This window comes from Crocodylus siamensis, chromosome 2 (genome assembly GCF_052110815.1).
Source record: "Crocodylus siamensis isolate JL-2025a chromosome 2, ASM5211081v1, whole genome shotgun sequence".
NCBI lineage: Eukaryota > Metazoa > Chordata > Crocodylia > Crocodylidae > Crocodylus > Crocodylus siamensis.
Window position 1 is genome coordinate 66,056,377 of NC_143396.1, and position 20,412 is coordinate 66,076,788.

At 40.7% G+C, this 20,412-nt stretch overlaps 1 long non-coding RNA gene across 1 annotated transcript in view; it reads right to left on the reverse strand.

Moving 5' to 3' along the window:
- Window positions 1-369: 369 nt before the first annotated feature.
- The window catches only part of LOC149870343 (uncharacterized), a 59,361-nt gene continuing 39,318 nt past the window's right edge, over window positions 370-20,412 (reverse strand). The window contains exons 2-3 of the long non-coding RNA XR_016440437.1: window positions 4,429-4,509; window positions 370-2,316 (exon numbers count right to left, since the gene is read on the reverse strand). This is a non-coding gene — a long non-coding RNA (uncharacterized LOC149870343). The remainder of the gene's footprint in view (window positions 2,317-4,428; window positions 4,510-20,412) is intronic.

Here is a 20,412-nt window from a genome sequence, read left to right on the forward strand (position 1 = left end):
GACTTTTCCCATTTCTAGAATCTAATTGGGGGAGGGCAGGGGGGTCATCTTAAATTTGAAGTAATCTGAGAACCAAATAAATATGGTAATTAATATCCTGTCCTTTTACAGCATTCATTAAAGTGCATTAAGAAAATATATAGTTAAATAAAATCCTAAAAACCTTGTTGCTGACAGGAAAGAGACTCTTTAGAAACATGCATCTGTCAAAAAAGGTTAAAATGAAAAAAATTAAGCTAATTACTTATTCATCCATTTCAACTAGTATTTACAGCAAATCCCATTGACTGATCTTTGCACATTTCTAAGAGACATTCATAAGAGTGGATGGAGAGACATGAGGAATAGACAGAAAGGGGTCAAAAATGAATGTTCAGCAAACATTTTTCTGATGTTACCCTGGACCTGCTGAGCATTTATTGGCAGGAGGTACTTCAGGGATTACTCTCCAACCCACCTTCACTGAAAAGGAAGGGAAAGGGGCATATGCATAGCTGCTGGCCTGAAAGGAGGGAATTATATGGCAGCTAATAAATCTGAGTGAAGCCATGCTTGCACTAAATTTCCTCATCTCCCAGAGCAGCTGCAGGTCAGCCTTGCTAAATGCCAGCTCCTTGACAGCTAGCATCTGCACTTTCCTATTAAAGGACATACCTGACAGCACAAATAAAAACAAAATTGTATTTTAAATAGTGTCCTATTCAAAATACTTTGCCAATTTTAATGAGTAAAAACAGTGCTTTTCAAATGTTTGACACCTGAGCACACTTTCTTTTTCTGAATTAAAATTGGCACCATACTTCACTCTTACTCCCAAAAAGGTGTACGTTTTTTCCATGCCCCTGACAAGGGAAATCATACTAGTGTTGAGATGTCCTGGTGGAAAAGATATGGACAGGAGTTTTGAGGCCAAAAAAGCTGAGAATCTCTGATCTCCCTGGTGCCACTTAAGGGCAGTGGGGACAGGACCTCACGCTGCTGCATTCTACTCTTTCCTCTGTCTGCCCCCTCCTGTCCACTGGTCGGTACCCCAGAGGGCAAGGGCAGCTTCTGCAGCTGAGGCTGCACGCATGCCAGTGAACATTCCCTGGCTCTTCCTGTTGGCCCCAGGAGCATGGGAAGAGTGAAAGGGAAAAGCCAAGCTGCAAAGAATGGCTCCATCTGTGCATCTGTCTGCTTGGCCACTTGTAGCAGGGTATTGTAGCTGGGAGCATTTAGTGTTGTAGGCAGTACAGGGGCTGCCTAGGAACAGGGAAAGGCAGCAGTGGTGACAGCAGTCCCCAGAAGAGCAGCCACAGGTACCACTGAAGCACCTAAAGCGGACCAGATAGGAAGGAGAGCATTTACTGTGTCACACAGGGGGATCTCATAGTATACTTTCATTGCTATGCCACAGCACATCGTTTGAGAACCACCAAATACAAATCTGGTAGGACAGCCGTTCTAGGGGCATTCAGGGAAGCCTCTACATCTCTTTGGACATTGAATCTGATTGTACTGAGGGAGAAGGAATGCTGGCGTTGGTCACAGGACCTCTTCTTTTATACAGACCTGTGAGGTTTTTAACTTTTCACTTGGCCTATCACTCAGAGATAGACAGAAGGAACTTCAGTTTAATGTTTTATCAGGAGTGGAAAGTAGAATTACACTCCAAAAACAGGAAGAATAGTAATAGCAATACCATACACAACAACACAGGATTAGTCTTAATCAATCAGGCAGACTACAGCTATCCTCTCAGTCTCACGCTAACCCCTTTACACAAGGTCAGAGGGGTGTAAATTCATAGATTTATAGAAGTTAGAAGCTAGAAGGGACTGTGTGAGATTGGGTCCAGCCCCCCTGCTCTTAGGCAGGAAAGACTGTTGGAAATGACCCCAGCAAGGGGTGCATCCAGTCATCTTTTGAAGATCTCCAGGGTAGGTGACTGTACCACTTCTGTGGGAAGTCTGCTTCAGACTCTGGCCACTCGAACTGTAAAGAAGTTTTTCCTTATATCCAATCTGAAACAATCTTCTAGAAGTTTATGTCCCTTGTTCCTTGTCTTCCCTTGGGCTGCCTTGGTGAACAGATGCTTTCCCAGCCACTGTTCTTTGCCTCTTATATACTTATAGGCTACCACCAAGTCCTCCCTAAGTCTTCCCATTGCCAGGCTGAACAGTCCTATGTCCTTCAGCCTCTCCTTGTATGGCCTGCTCTCCAGACCTCTAATCATTTGTGTGGCCCTCCTTTGGACTCTTTCAAGCTTCTCTGTATTCTTTTTGAAGTGCAGCACCCATAACTGGACACAGTGCTCCAGCTGCAGCCTCACCGATGCTGAGAAGAGAGGGAGGATAACATAAAACAGCACTAGAAATCACATCTGGCCATAAAAGGATATTCCCCCCCTCAAGACAGGCAATGAGGAGACAATAGTAAGGCTCACTAAGGATCTCCTAATGTGCTTAGACACTAGGATTGAAATGGGGAAAGAGTGTGTCGGGAAAGCTGGGGAGAAGGCACAGTGAACAGAACTGCAGTCTATGGAGCAAAACGGGCAAGTCAGTTCTCAGAGTAGTTTGGATCAGCTGACAGTTGTTTACTATTTGCAAATTCAAATAATTCATACTTTTTTAGTGTAATACACACAAGAGTAGTGCTAGCCCTTCTGGAAATCCTGCAGTCTGAGCTTTTCATTATTAACAATGGTTTTTGAGGCAAATTAACTTATGTGCATTTTATGTCTCGGTACTCAGTGATCTTTGAATATCAAGTTAGTTCTGGTATATTGATCACAGCGGGGTTGCTTCTTCTCTCATGATAGTTTTTATTCTTCACTGACCCTAATAGAGTTCCTCAGAATTTACACTGATGTAAGCAAGAGGAGAATCAGGTCCAATGTAATCTATAGACACTTTTCTAGTCCTGGCTTTCACAAGTAACCCGTTTATTAAAATCTGTTTGCTAATATTTGCTCCTCAGTTACAGAAATTCCAGTTGATGTTTAATATACCAAAGGAATAACTTTTATATCCATTGTAAAAATCGTATTAGCATTCAGTAATCCTCTACACTTTAAAGAGCAATGGTTCTCAAACTTTAGACTGAAGGCACTTCTTATGAGCATTGAGGCACCCCTGGGAGAATGCCAGGTCTCTGTCTTCACTCATTTTGTAATTACAGAAAAATAACAGAGCATTTCTTCTGTTGCAAAGAACTCAGAAGACCTCAGCAGGTGAGAATGGGTTTAGCACTAAGGATTCCTATTTAAATCACCCTATTTATCTTGCAAATCATGTTTCCACACCCAACATTGTGTGGCACCCCATGGCACCCTTGAAAGGATCTCAAGGTACCCCAGGATGCTTCAACACCCTGGTTAGAAACCACTGGTATAGTAATTCTGTTACTAAAATGATTTAACGTTTGTAACTACCAGCTTATTTTGAAAAGTATTATTTCTGGTATTTGGTATTATTTCTAGTTTTGTTCAGTAGATTACCTACATTTTAATCATGGAAAAAAGTGGATTTGGGGTTTTTCTATTCTCTGATAGAAACTGCAAATTTTCCAATTAAGAAACCCCCAAATCCTTGTTTTTCATGGTTGGGAAGTCCGTGTCATTGGGAAAGCTGTTTTGGGGCACTAAGGCCACAGACAGAAATGATATTTGTTGCATGACTGGCCCCTTAAAAGCATTCCACAGTCATGCCCTAACAAAAAAGCATGGCCGCAGTCAGTGCTCGCCACCCCCCTCCCACCACTGACACCACCATGGCTGCCTGTGGGAGCTCACCATACCCCCCAGCCTCTTGGGGCATGCAGCGTTCATGGGCAGTGAGCATGGGGGGAGGGGGAATCAGCCCCAGGCTCCAGGTTACAACATCAGTACTGGCATGAGCCAGGAATCTGGCCCCTGGCTCAGTGCTGGGCTGACTGAGCACCATTTGTACCTGACAGTCACCTTCTACACATGCACTTAATCCCACTTAATGACTATGCCAGGGACAGTACTATCTTATGATGGAGTTAATTAATTTACTGCGACCTAATACTGTGACTGAATTTACTGTGGAGCTAATTAGTCTGCAATATGCTTTGTCCCAACATGTTTAAACATTCAGCACATAACCACATTTTCACATCCATACTCAGCATGGACCATTTAGATGTTCTGAAAAATGTCAAGGGTATAATATGATCATCCAGATGGCATTGTTTCTCCCAACAGAGAAGACCCAAGCATGCCTTTGAGCTATTTTGAAAAAAGCTATATTTCAGTCACCCATACATCTCAGTTTTAACTGAGTGTTTTGGAAAGTGTCTTGAACAATTTTGAGTGGAAAAGGTGTTTTATAAAACTCAAATTCTTTCTTTTTTATCTAAAATACTCCTGTTTCTAGTTGGTGCCCCAGATTCTGGTTAAAGTCCATAATGCTTTTTAATTACCTCAGTATACAAAGATCTGTTTCAACTGAGTTAGGATTGTTGCAGCAACTCTTTCAGGCTTTGTTTTTTCATTTTTCATACCTGTTAGGAGAAGACACAGAGGTAGGTTGTGTGTTCTTGAAAAGAGGCTTCTGTCTGGAAAAAAAGGGTTATTTTGGACTTGTTAATGTTAATGATTATTATCTCATCCACCTCTCAATTCATCAACTGACTTTGAAAAGTATTCTTTTCTTTTAGATGTCTTGGGTTTTGGATGAACAGACCAAAGCACTTGTCAGGAGTTATTTTTTCTAGGGCTGGAGCAGCTTCGATTTCCATTGTCTTCCATTAGTTTCACAGCATGTTTAAGACACAATCCCAAACTATCTTAAGTTCAACAGCCAAAATCTGATGCACATGAATAATGATAATTTTGCTGGGGATTTGAGATAAGTATGAAAATACTACATAACTTTTCTGTTTTGTTGATAGAACAATAAGAATTATTGGACAGCCTCTTTGTTTGTCTGCTATGGGCAGAAGAATATGCCCAAAGGAAATACTCTAATAGTATGACAACCAGAAAAGAAATATTGATCATACAGACTGATGGAGAAACCAGAAAAAATCTAAAGAGCCATAATCAATAGAATCGAGTATTCAGTGGAACGTTCTAAGAAGGTGTGTGCATGTATGCTTTGGTGCATATGTGCGTGGACAAGTACATGTTTTTTCATTACCAAATTGGAAAAAAAAAAGAACCAAAACCCCTACTTTAACTCTACTCTGATGGAAGGATAAATTACTACTGAACTATTGAGTTGAGTTTGAACTGCTTTTCATTTCTGATTCTAAATTCCAGAAATATGGAAAGCTTAGGAAATATCTAGGATTATGTTGCAGGCAGAACAGAATCATGTCATTCAGACTAACAAAGGGATGTCAGCTTTAACCCAACTGAAGTTCAAAGAAATTGTGTCATTGACTTCAGCAGGGTCAGCATTTCACTTCTGAGCTTTTTTATGTTTATCTGATCCTTAACGCCTCCCTGGCTTCCTCCAAACTATAGTTACTGCTACTGTAGATTATGAGAGAACTTGAAATTTGCTACTAAATCATTAATCACAGGTTCAGAACCTGTATACATTTTACCAGAGCATAAAGGACATCACAAAACAAGACAAATACCAAAAACAGCCAGCAGGAATTAAGCCGATAAAAAATAATAATTCTTATTTCAGTGGTTTCTCCTGGGATCCTACTGAAAGTAAAAGAAATTTCAATGCATCCTGTTAATTCATGTGAGGTGGTATTCCCTTACAGATAGTAGCAACAGAGAAAATTAACAAATAAACTCCATCCTGACATATTCAATGAAAATAAAGTACTTAGCATTATCAATTAATATATGAGTTGGCGCAAGTCAACCAGGTAATTTGTAAAATTCACTTTATATAAAGTTGAAAGAAGTTTTATGGCTCACTTGACATACAAACATTATGTCATTAATAAGTATGTATCATTAATAAGTTAATCTATTTCAAATAGACAAAAATGTATTCAAAATGTTTTTGAATCAGTGAGGTAATCTCTCTTGCTATTTAATTACAATGGATATTAAAGTGAGTTGATTTCCTTACTTCCAAAAAACCAAAACTCTTCTAATTTAGTTTGGAATACCTCAGAGTGACATTTCAAATGAGTCAGAGAGTCACATAGCATGTAACCAAAAAAATAAATTTTGTCAGCAATAGGTGACTGCCATGAAGAAGATGCAAACTGAAATTTACTGGAAGAAAAACCAAATCCCTTATCTAACTCATGAGTCATATTACTTACTGGAGGGGCTTAAAGGTGAATCCAGTTTTTAAAACAACTATATAAAGAACAGATAATGCTAATACTATGTTTTCTCAGGTTAAAATATATTGTGATATTATTTATGATGATCTAATTTAACTCTTCCAGTATAAACAACACATGCATTTGAGCAGATATGTTCCTGTGATGAATACTTCTGCATATTAGTTCAAACATCTAGAAAATGAATATTTGTCTGTGTTGTAGGAATCTATTTCTTGGCTACAGCAGGCATGCTAGGAAGCATGACAGGATTAAAGTATTTTCATTATGAATATTTGTACGAATATTTGTAGTAGCAAAGACTCCATTTTCATTGGTTGACACCCTTGTTCTTTAAGAATTGAGAAGAACGAATTTCCAGGTTTAAAAAAGATCATTCACTGTTTTTCCTGAATATTATATATTATAATGTAATACATTAATATATTAACAAAGCTCTACACTAAGTAAGCATAGGCTGCCCTAGGATCAGACCAGAAAGAAAACTGTAATTAACTCAAAATTCTCCCCTGTGCTTCCATCTTTCTCAAGGGGAAAGCATTTAATCTTTTCTCAAAGAATAGTTTTAATTTGCCCCTGGAAATCTACTCTGGTTGATAAGAAATTAGGTCAAGGATTTCCTTCTTCCAGCTCTCCATTCCATGGCCAGCATCACAACCTGAGCAAGGTACTAAGGTAATATCATACGAGAAATAGCTAGTTTGAAAGTGGTGGCAGGAACTGCTTTCCAGGCAGCTTCACTGCTTCAAGTCCATGTTTGGCATGTGTAGAGCAGGAGTAGTTGGCATGCTTCTTCATGGCTTTCTCAGAAATAAGAAATCAATAGAGACCTACCCCAAGTCAGTGGGCCTGATTTCTATGTACTGCTCTAGTAATCCAAAGGACCCTAGTTTGAATGAGACTCTGCTGCCATGTCTACAGTGACCCCATATCTTGTTGATTCAGAAAGTGGGAGCTAGTCAAGTTTTTGGATTCAGAAACTATTGTAGATTTATAATAGTTAAGTTGAGATAGTCAACAGAGTGTGAAACCTATTTGGTAAAGTACAACAGCCCTGACAGGACAACCCACATATTAGAGGTAGTCGAGTTTCAACTATCACTGCAAATCTTGCTTTGTGTTAACTGATTTGATAGAATGACAAGTGCATGAATATTGAAGCTTTCATGATGAAGGATCAGCTCTATTGGGCTGGACCTGTAGCACAGACACACAATATGCAAATATCCAAATAGATACTGCACAGGGAGCTAGAGTTTGGCAAGAGGAAGCATGGCTGCCTAATAAGCATTCAAAGGTCACTCCTCCATGCTACCTGGCACAAAGTAATGTTATCAGTCTACCACTGGGAGTTTCACTGCCAATAAAAATAAAAATAAAAAGTAGGCATGGAACATGTTAAACAGGAGCAACGTACCAACAAGCTAGTAAAACACATAGAGCCAAAGAACTGACAGCAGCAGCAAGCTGGTTTACAGGGCATGATAGAGTGCAGGATTTGTGAAAGAAGTTGTTCATTGTGCATTGGCCTTCTCAGTCATTTGTATGCTCACACAGCCCATACTCCAACACTGTCATCCTCAGCTACAAGCAGTAGCAACCTCCAGGACAGAGCACATAACTAGCATGAGGAGACCTGGGTTCAATTCTCAGTTTTGTCCAACTTTCTTCATCACTTTGTGCAAGTTTCTTTACCTCTCTACCTGTTTATTTCCTCTTCTACCTTCTGTGTATTTACACAAGGCGTCTACTTTTAGGCGTCTCACTGTATGTCTATACAGAACCTGGAGGTTTGACCTTAACTGGTGCCTAGGGACTATTGTGCTAACAGCATAAAGTTTGCTTTTCTAACACAAGTGCTTTTCTATGGTGCCCCCTGTTCTCCTCTGAAGTGTGACTGACTTAGGTGCTTTCTTACCCCAGCTTCTGATCTTGCACATGGAAGCACTGGACTGGTATCGGAAGGGCCATGAACTGTCATGCAACCCTGATGGTGGCTTATCAATTAGTCCCAGAAACTAGAAGCAAGTGAGGGTTTACCATTATGCGGCAGTGTGACCCACCTGAAAACCATACATCATTCTGATGACATATTTGATTTGGCAGATACATCACAATGTCTGGTGATTCTATATTGCTGGTCAATATATTCCCCTTGTTATTTATATGGAAATCAAACTAGAGATGTCCTGAAATAGACTTGCTTACAAAGTTTTTTCCAAAGTTAACATGTTCTTATTACTGTGACTTCTGAGCACTACAAAGGTCACCCTAACACCATTGTCTATACCAGCATTTCTAAACCCATGGATTGTGACCCAAAAGTGGCTCATAAGAATATTTGAAAAGGTAGAACAAACTTTAAAAATAGAGTTTCAGGATGCAAGGGGCTGCTTAGGGCTGGGGGGCAGGGCAGTCAGGCAGGAGGTGCCATTTGCATGTGAGCATACACATGCACATGGCACCCAGGCAACATGGAGAGCTCCTGCAGCTCCCTGCAGATAAGTCTATCGGGGGTGGGGCAGGAGAAGGGAAGCATAGATGATTTGTCATGGTGACAGGTGACACTGCCCACCACCCCACCTCCTGTCCAGAGTAGAGCCATGGCCTGAGGGGAGCAGCAGCAGTGGCTGGACCATGGCAGTGTGATAAAGCCAAAGCTGTCACACAAGTGGCTGGCAGCAGGAGAAAGTAAGTGCAGAGTGTTCTCCCCTACCCTCCCATTAGCTACTTGTCACACTGCTGGCAGTGGAGCTGGCATGGAGGTCCCAGTGGCAGTGGCAGTAATGAGTCTTGCTGCCCTGCTCTGCTCTCCCATACTGAATCCCACCCGCTGGGCCATGGAGGTGGCTCCTGCCTGTGCCAATGCAGCTAGGCTGCAGCCACATGCCTGCTATGGGTGCATAAGGCTGGGGGGGAACATGGCCCTCCATGCCCTCCACCCTGCTCCCTGACCCACACACCCACTCCCTGCCCCACACACAGGGAAGCTGGGGGCTGGGGTGGGGGGGCAGTGGGTTGGGAGTGAGGGGCACCAAAAGGAGCTGTTTTCTACTTAAACTATTTACTGGTTTGGGACTGGTCATTGATGTTTACAAATGGTTCCTGGTACAAAAATGGTTGATAACTTATACTATGCTGTGAGTCTAGACACTATCATCCTTAAGGATGGCACAAAATAGAAAACTGTGTTAGGAATCCGCTGATAAATGGAGTTCCACAATGTAGAATTGTTCATTTTTAATTTAATATATTATATTATCTGTTTTGTTCATTCATTTGTTTTAATTTTAGGACATATACCCCTACACAGACTTCCGTTAACTTACCTCACTGCCTCAACCACAGCAAATACAATGGTGCTCAGCAATGATATGGCCAAATTCTATTAACAAGTAAGAAAATTAGTGCATACAGCTTTTCAGTTGGAGTCAGTTTCACTCTCTTACTTTTTTGATGGAGTTGAACTACATTTGTGAAAATTGGTGAAATGCATGGCTTTTTTGGTTCGTTCTCTTTTCAAGTTTCAAAAGACCACGTATTTCCACAGATCAACTTGCAAAATGTGACAAAACATGTCTGGTATAAACAAAACATTTTTGTGGATAGTATGACATTCTAGGGAGGATTAGAAATCTGAATGGATGTCTCACACTTGGGCTGTGGTTTTGACAGACTTTCACTTTGTGGAAGAAATCAAACTTTGCGTTGCGGTTGAATCAGAACTGACAGAGCCAGCTTTTCTTTATTTAGGGCTATACTGTGGTCACAGGGAGAATTCCATACAGCAAGGGGAATCACCCACTTGTCTGTTTCAAAGGATTTCTTGCACTCTCTAAGTTTACAAGCATATTTATACTTAAGACAGAGAAAGAGGAAAAGAATATGACCTTGGACAGTAAATCACTGATCATTAACACACAGAGAGACATACAGGCTGTTTACTTAAAGGAGAGTGAAACATTGTGCTTATAGAAATAGTTATCAGTTTCTGGTTTCTCAGAGAGAAAAATAAACTTAACGTCTGTACACAGGGTACTATATCAAGACAAAAACAAGGCATGCAGAATTCTTTATCTGAGAACATTTAACTGAAATAAGCAGTATCAGCACTTCTGGCCTCTGTCTGGTTTTTTTAGTCAAGTATGCCAGAAGCTGACTAAATTTACTCCTACAACTTACAAGTATGTTATGGACAGCTGGCAACTAGGACTCCATAAAAGCTACTTTGATTTACATGTATTTTACAAAAGAAAGGTTTAGCTTATCTAGGTTTACTCCACTTCTTTTTTACATGAAACTTCAGTTTGAATGAAATCCAAATTCCATATAAATCATAAGCAAGGTCTAAAAGAGCCAGCCTTAAATTAGATCCTATGCCTTACTTCAAGCAGTCTTCTGCTGATGGAAATAAATTCAAAACAATCCTTTTAATTAACTTCTGCCCAATATCAGGTGTTAAGTTTTCAGATCAAACATTCAGGAAGCAACCAGGTATAGATCCTTATTCTCAAGCCACGTAAACAATGGCTTCCAGTAAGACATGCTACTCTGGGACAACAAAAATTCTCTTATATCAGGCATGAGGCTTCTCAACTCCATGGTGTTATTAATAATCATGGATGCAGCTAGGGTGGCCATCATAGAGGACAGTCTGGTTGTCCTCTGTCCCCTATTAATATGAAACTGGATGCCTTTATATCCTCTATTTTTCTCTTGAAAAAGATAATGTTTTTTCTCTCGAAGAGAAAAATAGAAGACATAAAGGTGTTGGGTTTCGTATCAATAGAGGACGGAGGACAGAGTAGCAAAACACCAGAATGTCCTTTATGATGGCCACCCTAGATGGAGCTAGGATTTTGAAAAGGGAGTGGAGATGGTGCATTATCGCACGTATAACAATAAATATATTTCTCCAGGGGAACAAAAACAAAAACAGAAGTTTACTAATACACTAGGGGCTTAGGGCTATGTTATTCAGCTTAAGATCAAAGCAAAAACAAATACAACTTTACTGGAATATGAATTAATTTGCTATATTGTACACTTTATATTTTAAAAAGAACAAACTAAGCAAAAATAATAAAATATGTTGTTTCTTTAGTCCTGTAGTGATTAGAATTAAATGTACATCTCCTATAGATCCAAAAAACAAAAATTAAGCCTCTTTGATCATCTTAACAGTGCATCAATATTTCACTGATAATTATTTCTACACCTGAATTAATATTCACCTGAGTTAATATTTTCTCACCTGACTATGTTTTCAGCTAGAATTAAAAACAGTCTGCAGGGCTGTGAAATAGGGGTTACATTAGTAGGAGGAGCTAAGAGACAGCAGAACTGTATAGGAAAAAACAGCTTGCTTAGTGGAACATTAGGAAGGAGAGAGGCTTTTTAATACCTGTGGAATGAAGAGTTAGAAGGAATCAGGTGAATTATAATGAGCCATGAAGTCAAGTGATTTCCTCACTGCAACCCAAGTAGAAAATGCTGCTGCCACTGCCAGGCAGTTTATTTAAAAATTTGTGTGGACCAGGAATCAAAGTAGTGCAACTGTATCACAGCTCCTGTGTCCACCCCTGTTAATTAAGATCACAGATCAGGATTCCATTTTACCCCACAGCACAACACAAACTGTAGTATCTCAGGCTAGGTAAAAAATAAAAGAGCAGCATCAAAAATAACTGAATCCCATTAATAAGTTCTGCTTCCTTTAGAAGGGTTGCAGGTAATCAGAAACTGGTCAACATAGAAGTCCCTTCCCCAAGAATTAGCTAAGGAGGGGCCAGCCTTCATCCAGGTAGCCAGATGGCTAGGAGAAACACCCCACAATTTGTTAATATTACATACAGTGATTTCCATGTATATTAAATGGTTTTGTTTGTATGTTTGTTTTGTTTTTGCTAAGAAGGCTTATAGCACATTGTATGTTGCCTGAAGTAGGTTGGGAACAATTAAGATGTACTTAATGGGGTTTCTACAAAGGAACTAGAAGGAATCTCATGACTGCAAGGGAGTCAGAGTCCAGCTCCCTGCATTTGCAAATAGTGTTATCTAATTATTTTTGTAAACTGATCAGGTGCTACTTTAATAGTTATATTGTGTTTCCTCCCCACTTCCCCACACCTCCTCCCCTGGGGGACAGTTGTTCCAGAACCTCAGGGTTCAAGAAGTTTGAAACCATCTTCAATTTCCATCCTAAATTTATGCATCAGTTTTTTATTCCCAGCTGCTCTAGTGCCAGTTATGTCCTTTTATATTCAATGCCAGTTTTTTCTTCTGCAATGTTTACCCCAACACTGTATTTATAGCCAGAAGTCATATCCCATTTCTATTATTCCAGTCTTCAAGGTTATCTGGGTCTGTCTGTATTATATTATGATCTTCTTCTCTTTTGACAATAAGTCAAATGAGTCTTATCCACAAAACTCATCAGTCCTAATTTTTGTGCCAAGGTCACCAGGAAAAAAACTTAAATACAATGGGTGTCTGTAGACATTCTGGGAGGCTGATCTGCTGCTCTGTAATTACAGCGCATCAGAGCAGACTTGATTAATCAGATCTTTTGGATTGTGCTAATTAGCGAGTGTTAGTTAAAACATCCCCACCACTATTTTGAAGCATGGGATACATGAGACACTGCGGGCACCTTAATTAAAGCAGCTTTCGGAGCCTCTCTAAACTACCTACCACCCCCACCCTTGGAGGATGTGTAAAAACATTCAGTAGGTCTCAAGACCAAACCTTAAATTCAATTATTTATTCCCTTTAGCCAAATATTTCCTCTTTTAACATTATCCACCATTATGTCCTCTTGACCAATTTCCTTACTCACCTTACAGTTTTACTGGTAATCCCAGTCATCTCAATCCTGCTTTATCATTTTCCATGTGACACCATATCAAATACTTTACTGTGTTCCAGATACGTAAGATCTACTGCATTTTCTTTGTCTAGAAAAATCAGTTATGAAAGGAAATATCATGGTATTCTGAACAAACTACCTTTGGTGAACTCATATTTCATTTCATCATGTTTTTCATTTACCTACAGACCTTTTTTTTTTCCTTTAAAAATTGTTCAAAAGCTTTGCATGCAATAGCAGGCAGTCTAATAAACCAGATTCCTCCCTCTTCCTCTTAAATAAAAACATTCCACATTTGCTATTATCTGATTCTGTGTATTCTTTTCCAAAGATTCAGAGAGCTTTGAATAGATTTGGACCTTTTAACTGGTCCCCTGATTCAATTCAGATTCAGAGATTTGGCCACCAAATCGGGCTGAATCTCCTCCAAATCAAATCACCACCTGAAGCTTCACACAGCCCTACAGTCTACCAGCCTTGGGTGCTCCAACCTGGCTCAATGTGCTGCAGAGGGGCTGGCTGGGGCACAAGGGCGCTCCAGTGCCAGGCTTGCCAGCAGGCAGCCTCTGCACTGAAGCAACCTTATACCCCAGCCAACCATGTCAGTGTCTATATGTGTGTTGCTCACACAAAAGAAACCTCTGTAGCAGAACAGTACTGTATTTACAAGTACTAACCTGCAGCAGAGTTTATTAGTTTCCTGCAGCCTAAAAAGATTGCACGTGTAGATGCTGAGACATTTACTGTGGAGCTAATTAGGCAATTCTGTAGTAAACATCTCATATAGATGCACCTGGTGATTCTCAACCGGGGTACTGCAGCACCCTGGGGTGCCTTAAGTTTCTTTCACGGGTGTTGCAGGATGCCATACAAAGTTAGCACTGTTAGGTGTGCAAATATGATTTGCTAGATAAACTCAATGATTTCGAATAAGAATACATAGTAATAAAGCATTATGATTAGTTGTGGTCTGTTTGAGTTTGTTGCAACAGAAGAATTGCTGTATTATTTTTCCATAGTCAAAAAATGAGTGAAAACTGAGAGCTGGCATTTTCTGAGGGGTGACTTGATCCTAAAATGGTTAAGAACCAGTAGGCACATCTACACAAGACACATTAATGCACATTAGCCTAATTTAATGCACAGTACAGGCACTCATCTAGCCCCCCACACCATTGTAGCTCAGGATACTGAACCAGAAGCACAGGCATTCCAAGAGCACAAGGAAGATCAGCAGCAGCAGTGACTTGTGCAGGTGGAGGGGTGCCCAAACAGCTCATTATGCACTGCCTGGGGCAGATGGAGCAGGAATATGCTCAGGGCTCAGCAGCAGTGGCGGGGTGGGGGAGCTCTGAGGTGCCTCCCTGGAGAGGGCCCAGTGAGGACAGTGGGGGTACAGCCAGGCCCTCACCTCAGTTGTCCAGGAGCCCCATATGCCCTGAGCTTGGGTGCCATGGGCTGGGTGGCAGCACAGCAGTGTGGTTGGCCTGCATGGAGCAGGGGGGAGCAGGGTATGGAGCCATGGCGGCAGGTGCTGCCAGTAGCCTGGCCTGTCACACCCTGGGAAGGGGGTGGAGTAGGCAGGCTGCTTGTGGCCAGCACCCAGTGGGTCACCAGCCCCAGAAGAGCATGGGATGATAGGGGGCTCAGGCAGCACCCTCTTAGGCCTGGGCCTACCTGGGTGGCTTACCATGGTCTGTGGGCAACTGTGCACAGCCAGCCCCTAATCTGAGGCCAGGCAGTGCACAGCCCCTGGTGCACAGCATCATATCTCTGAAATGTTGCAAACCCTCAGAAAAGGCTTCTGTCTCTTGCCTCTGCTGGGCCAACATCTGGATGCAGGGGAGAGGCCACCAGCCCCAGTGGGGATGTGGGCTCTGGGTCACCTCCATCCACTGCTGGAGCCATCCATATATGCTAACTGTGCCAGTGGCACACCAGGGATTGGACCCTCCTGTTCCAGAAGCTGGTGGCAGTGGTAGGAGGTGGAGGAGTGGGAGGCCCAGGAGCAGGAGGTACAGGAGCAGGCCTGGTGGGAGATGGACATCACCTAGGCAGAGGTGCAAGACTGGGTGCAGCGGGACCACCAGGCTCACATGAAGGCCCTGAAGCAGGAGTGCCTGGAGCTGCTCAGCAGCAGAGGGATGCCAACTGCCAGGACATGGACATCCTCCTGATCCTAGTGGTTGCATCCATGTCCCATAGTGCCCAGACCCTGCCCCTGACCCCACAGGGCCCCAAGGGGTCCTGCCTGCTGCCCCACAGCAGGCCCCCACCTAGGCCTGGGAGAAGGTCCTTGGGTCTGAGTTCAACATAACTGCCAAATGCTGGCAGCCATGTGTCTGGAGGTCTTCCCCCCCCCCGGTGGCCACAGGGGCACATGGCAGGACTGTAGGAACTTTGGACTAACTTTAGTCCCAAGTCCTGCATGTATAGACACCTGCCAAAAATTGCTTAATACTCATTAGCTTAATGCACATTAAATTCAGTTGCACCTATTTGCTTGTGTAGCTGCGCCCATTGCTCTACAGGATAGCAGAAGGAAAAATACATCCCTTCTGTATGTCTGATATAGACAAAGCAGTTCTAGTTAATTCAACATTTCTTTTCATCAAAGAATAAATTCACATATAACAAAAACAACTTTCAATGTTTATTCTCTTTTGTTGAAAGAGTTAAGAATTTTCACTGTGCAGGGTGCTTTTGTACCAGTTTGTTGTATAAGTCAGTATCTGCAAGATCCCTTCTCCACATAGCATTATCTAACACACTACCATTTTCAAAGTTTCTTTTAAACAGTGATTCCCCCAACACTTCTTTTGGGTTTCAAAAAGAGAGAAAGAGCAGAAACAGTCATTATAAATACCAAATAAGTTATTGAAATAAACTATGTTTATTTTTATTCGTTAACACTTTTTTAACACAAAAGAGGCAAGTATTGTCTCAGTCTAATGAAAGTACAATAACAATTGAACCCTGAAAATATATTTTATAAAGTAAGAATGGAACAAAATAAAAAAATGTTCAAGTTATTTTACAGAGCTCTGACATGAATAGAAATACCTTTTCTTTGAATTATCATTTCTGGGTAGTTGAATAGTACAAAACATTGGGAGGTACAAGGTCAACCAAGAGTACACTAAAATGTGAAACATCTAACAAAGCTCAGGAATTTGCAGTATGGCTGAGTGTATGAAATGATGACATTGGAACTCTAATCAAAAGAATCTACTTGACATTTCAGATAAATTAGGTGCAATACTACATAGGGTAAGAATTTTTTTTTTTTTTTTTGCTGTAGGCAGTGTTTTGTCAAAATATCTTTTTTATTAATATTGTAAAAGAAGGAAAAAAGAATGATCACTGAACTTAATTTTAACCAACCTGGGTTCCTTGATATCCTTAGACTAGCGCCCCCTTTGCCCCCAGTACCTCCTACAAGATTTTGCTTCTATTGACCCTATTTCTTTCTGTCATTTGGTTTTATCTGCTCCTCACATTCCAGAAGCACTCCATTGCTGCTTATAAGAGCCCTCTCATCAACTCCTTAATTCAAATGTAGTTGCCAATCTTAAGCATTCTTAAAACTTGTTATTGGAAACATGTCATAAAATAAAAGTGAATAAAGTCAACTGAGCTTTTCTCACTGGAAAATACCAACTTGTCTAAACCAAAACTTTTCACAGGAACAACCCAGCATCAATGAAAGTTTCATCGTTTCCAGTATGGAATTTCTAATGGAAGCAAGTTCCTTTGAAAAAAAAAAACCAAACGGATTTTGTTTGAAAACAGGCAGAAAGACATTCCCATTTCAGAGTAGCCTATCACCTGCTGGGGTGAATTATCTATTAGTGGGGGACCCTGGGTCATGGTGCTGCTCTGCTTGATTTCTCCCACACTTCAGCAAATGTCCTTGCTACCAGGTGATTGACTACTCTGAGCTGGCTTGCTCTCTTGCTGTTTCATTTGTTTCTCAAAATACCATATAAGAATTTGTTTTTATCCTGATGTGGAATGAAGAGAACTTTTTGAAATCTTGAAAAGTTTCAGAGGATTAAAAACAAATTCCCACACAACTCTGTGATTGGAAAACAATGTACAACAGTTTCTACTGGTGGGAGTGTGTGCAGAAGATCCCTAAGGAAGGCACATACAAATTGACAGTGAATCAACCATAGGTGATGGCAGGGGAAAAACCAGTGGCAATTGACAATGGAGGTTGATTCTTTCCACTACCAATTGCTGCCGACTCCCCCACCTCTGACTGCTACAATTCCCCTCACTGGTGGCAATCGGCAGAGAAGGGTGATAACCATTCCAAAGTGGGGGGAGTGCAAGAGGGTGCAAGTGAGGCATAAACCCATAAAGTTTGGGAAACACTAATGTAAAGTATAAACAGTCCTACAGATGGTAGGGCAGGAACTAATCATAACTAAATTAACAGTCCAATATAAATAGCCTGTCAGCTATTTGGCTTCTGTTTGAGAAAACTATATTTTATCCTTAGTAGCATTTTATATCTGATCACTAATTAAGGTAAGGCCATCAAACTAAGCATTAATCTTCACTGCAGAATGTACTTTGGCATAAAAAGGACATGTACTCAAGCCTACCTAGAACTCCTTGGCAGGTCTACAGACTGAACTTCAATTTTATCTGGATTAATTTGGTTTTATCTTGATTTGGAATGAGGAAAACTTTTTGAAAACTTGAAAAGTTTTATACAACAAGAAAAGAAATGTCACACTCAACTCTATGGCTAGAAAGCACAGTACAACACCTTGCACACTTGACTGATAGGAATTGCATGAAATGAAAATCAGTAGTACAGAGTAAAAGATGCTGTACCTTGCACATGAAGAACAGATGTAAACAGAAAATTTATCAGTTAGAGGCAGCAGAAAGAGATAGACTAGTATCAACTAGCAATGGGAACGTCTACACGTGCATTTAATTGGAAGCAATAAACTCAGGAAGAGTTAACCTGCCTGCCCAGCTACTGCCACTGCTGGGCCACTGCTCTTCTCCAGGATAAGCTTGACCCATAGAGTGGCTATACCCAGAATGAGCTGGGTAACACAAATGAGAGATAATCCTGCCCTGGAGTGGCATACCTTTGAGCTGCCTAATGAGTGCTTTAAAACTAGTTTCAGATGTTACTGTGTGGGCAACCCAGGAGTTAAGAGCTCCAGGACATGCCCAAAATTACCATGTAAAAATGACATCATAAAACAAGGAATAAACCCAAAGTTTTACAAAAAATGTGTAAAAGTTTGCGGCTAGTTCCTATGATGCCATTAATTGAATGGCATTTTTTCAGGCTCCCAGCTGTGGGGCACATGGTATGCCCAATATGCAGGTAAAAGCATATGTACTTGATCCCACACTCATCCCTCCCATGCATATGTGGCAAGGTTGAGAGTATGATTGTGTGGATCATACATCAGATCCCACAGGGTTCTAGGCTCCTACAATTCACTGAAGTTAAGTAGATACACATGCCATGCTTCATTTATAAAATTTATTTGGATTACTATTGATTTCTAAGTTTTTGGTTTAACTAATTACAAGTAGAAGCTTTGCCATTAGTCTGGATGAATGCTCTTCTAATTAGAGTATCTAGGGGCACCTATACACATGCCTGATGCCTGCTCTGACGTGTGCTTTTTAACAGGTGTTGGAGCATACTCAATTAATTGAGTCTGCTGGATCAAATTATCACACTTCAGCAGCCTTGGTGTCTTGAGTATTCAGTGTCCTCACACTTCAAAATAATGGTAGGGATACTTTAACTAAAGCTCACTGAACAAGCTTTATTTAAAGCACCTCTGCTGCCATTTTGAAGCACGGGACACTGAATACAGAAGACACTGCAGGCACTTTAATTAGAGCAGCTCCTGAGAGCCACTCTAATTAAAGTGCCCTCCCCGCCACCCCAGAGCACATGTAAAGACACCCTAAGTGATTTTTTAAAAAATCTATCTAAGCCCTCAACAGGCTTTTAACAGGTACGGTCTTGACTGGAATTCTCAACTGCCAGTTGACAAGAGCTCTCATCTGACCCTTAACTGCCTCAGAATCTGCCACCACAAGCCTAATGCTTTCCAAATCAACCTATCCATTCTTTAAATTTTTCATTTACTCCATCTCATATCTCAACCCGCAAGTCTTACTATCAATCATCTCAAGCCTAACTAAGAAAGTGAAAATGAAACATCTTGTCTTCTCCAAAGCCCTACATCTTCATCAATTCCATCCACTACTCCAGCTACTCTTTCTAGTTCATAATGGGTTCCTGAGATCACCTCCAATTGTTCCCTCTCTTTAGCCCCAGATACACAAATGGTATGCATCTTCCTCCACACATTTCTAAGCAATTAGATTTCTGCTGATGTCTATAATCTCTTTCCATACTATAATTTCTTACATAACACATATCATATCCTCAGCAGCTTTTATTCCACCCCCCAGTTTATACAATATACTGCTGACATTTTTCTCACTTGAAATGACCATGTTAAATCTGCTCATTTTCCTCTGTGTCTTGAGCTGTTTTTTCTCTCCCACCTTCCAAAAATTCAGCATTCCTACAAGCAGTGCCAAGCTTATTTGTCACAGGGATGATCAGGTACTATAATGATCACAAAGACAAGCAGATATAAATACACATGTGTTATTGTTCTATTGGAAACCTACAGTACATTTTTTTTTTTTTTTACTAGAATCTTATTGGCTACCTAGGCAGCCTATATGATAAAGTAGTACTAGGTATAACTGGAAGCCATAACAAATAACAGAAATTGGATAATTGTGCAGCATTTAGTTCTGTACTATAATCAGACTCAACCTTTGAAAATGAGCGTAATTCTATTGAAGTTAACAGGCATATGTCAATTCTTAACAAGTAGTACTTAGACCCTTTCAGTGCTTGGCTTGACTATTTAATATTACTTTTAACTGTAAAGATTTTTGAAGAGATATGCTCTTTGATATTGAACTGTAATACTGACCTCAGTAATGAGAATGTTACTTCACATTAACAATATTTCAGTACTCAGAGCAGTTTGTTCATGTAATTAATGCCAAATACATGTTCTCTTTGGGATAAATCTGAAGGCTGTGGTAAGGATGTGAACTGAATCTAAAAACAGATGGGTTAGTCTGGAGAGAGCAGAGCCACATAGCCTAAATAAGTGTGTCAGAATGCATTTGCTTTGTAGTACAGATATAGTAGTCTCTTCTCTCTTCATTATATCTTCATAGGACACAAAAAA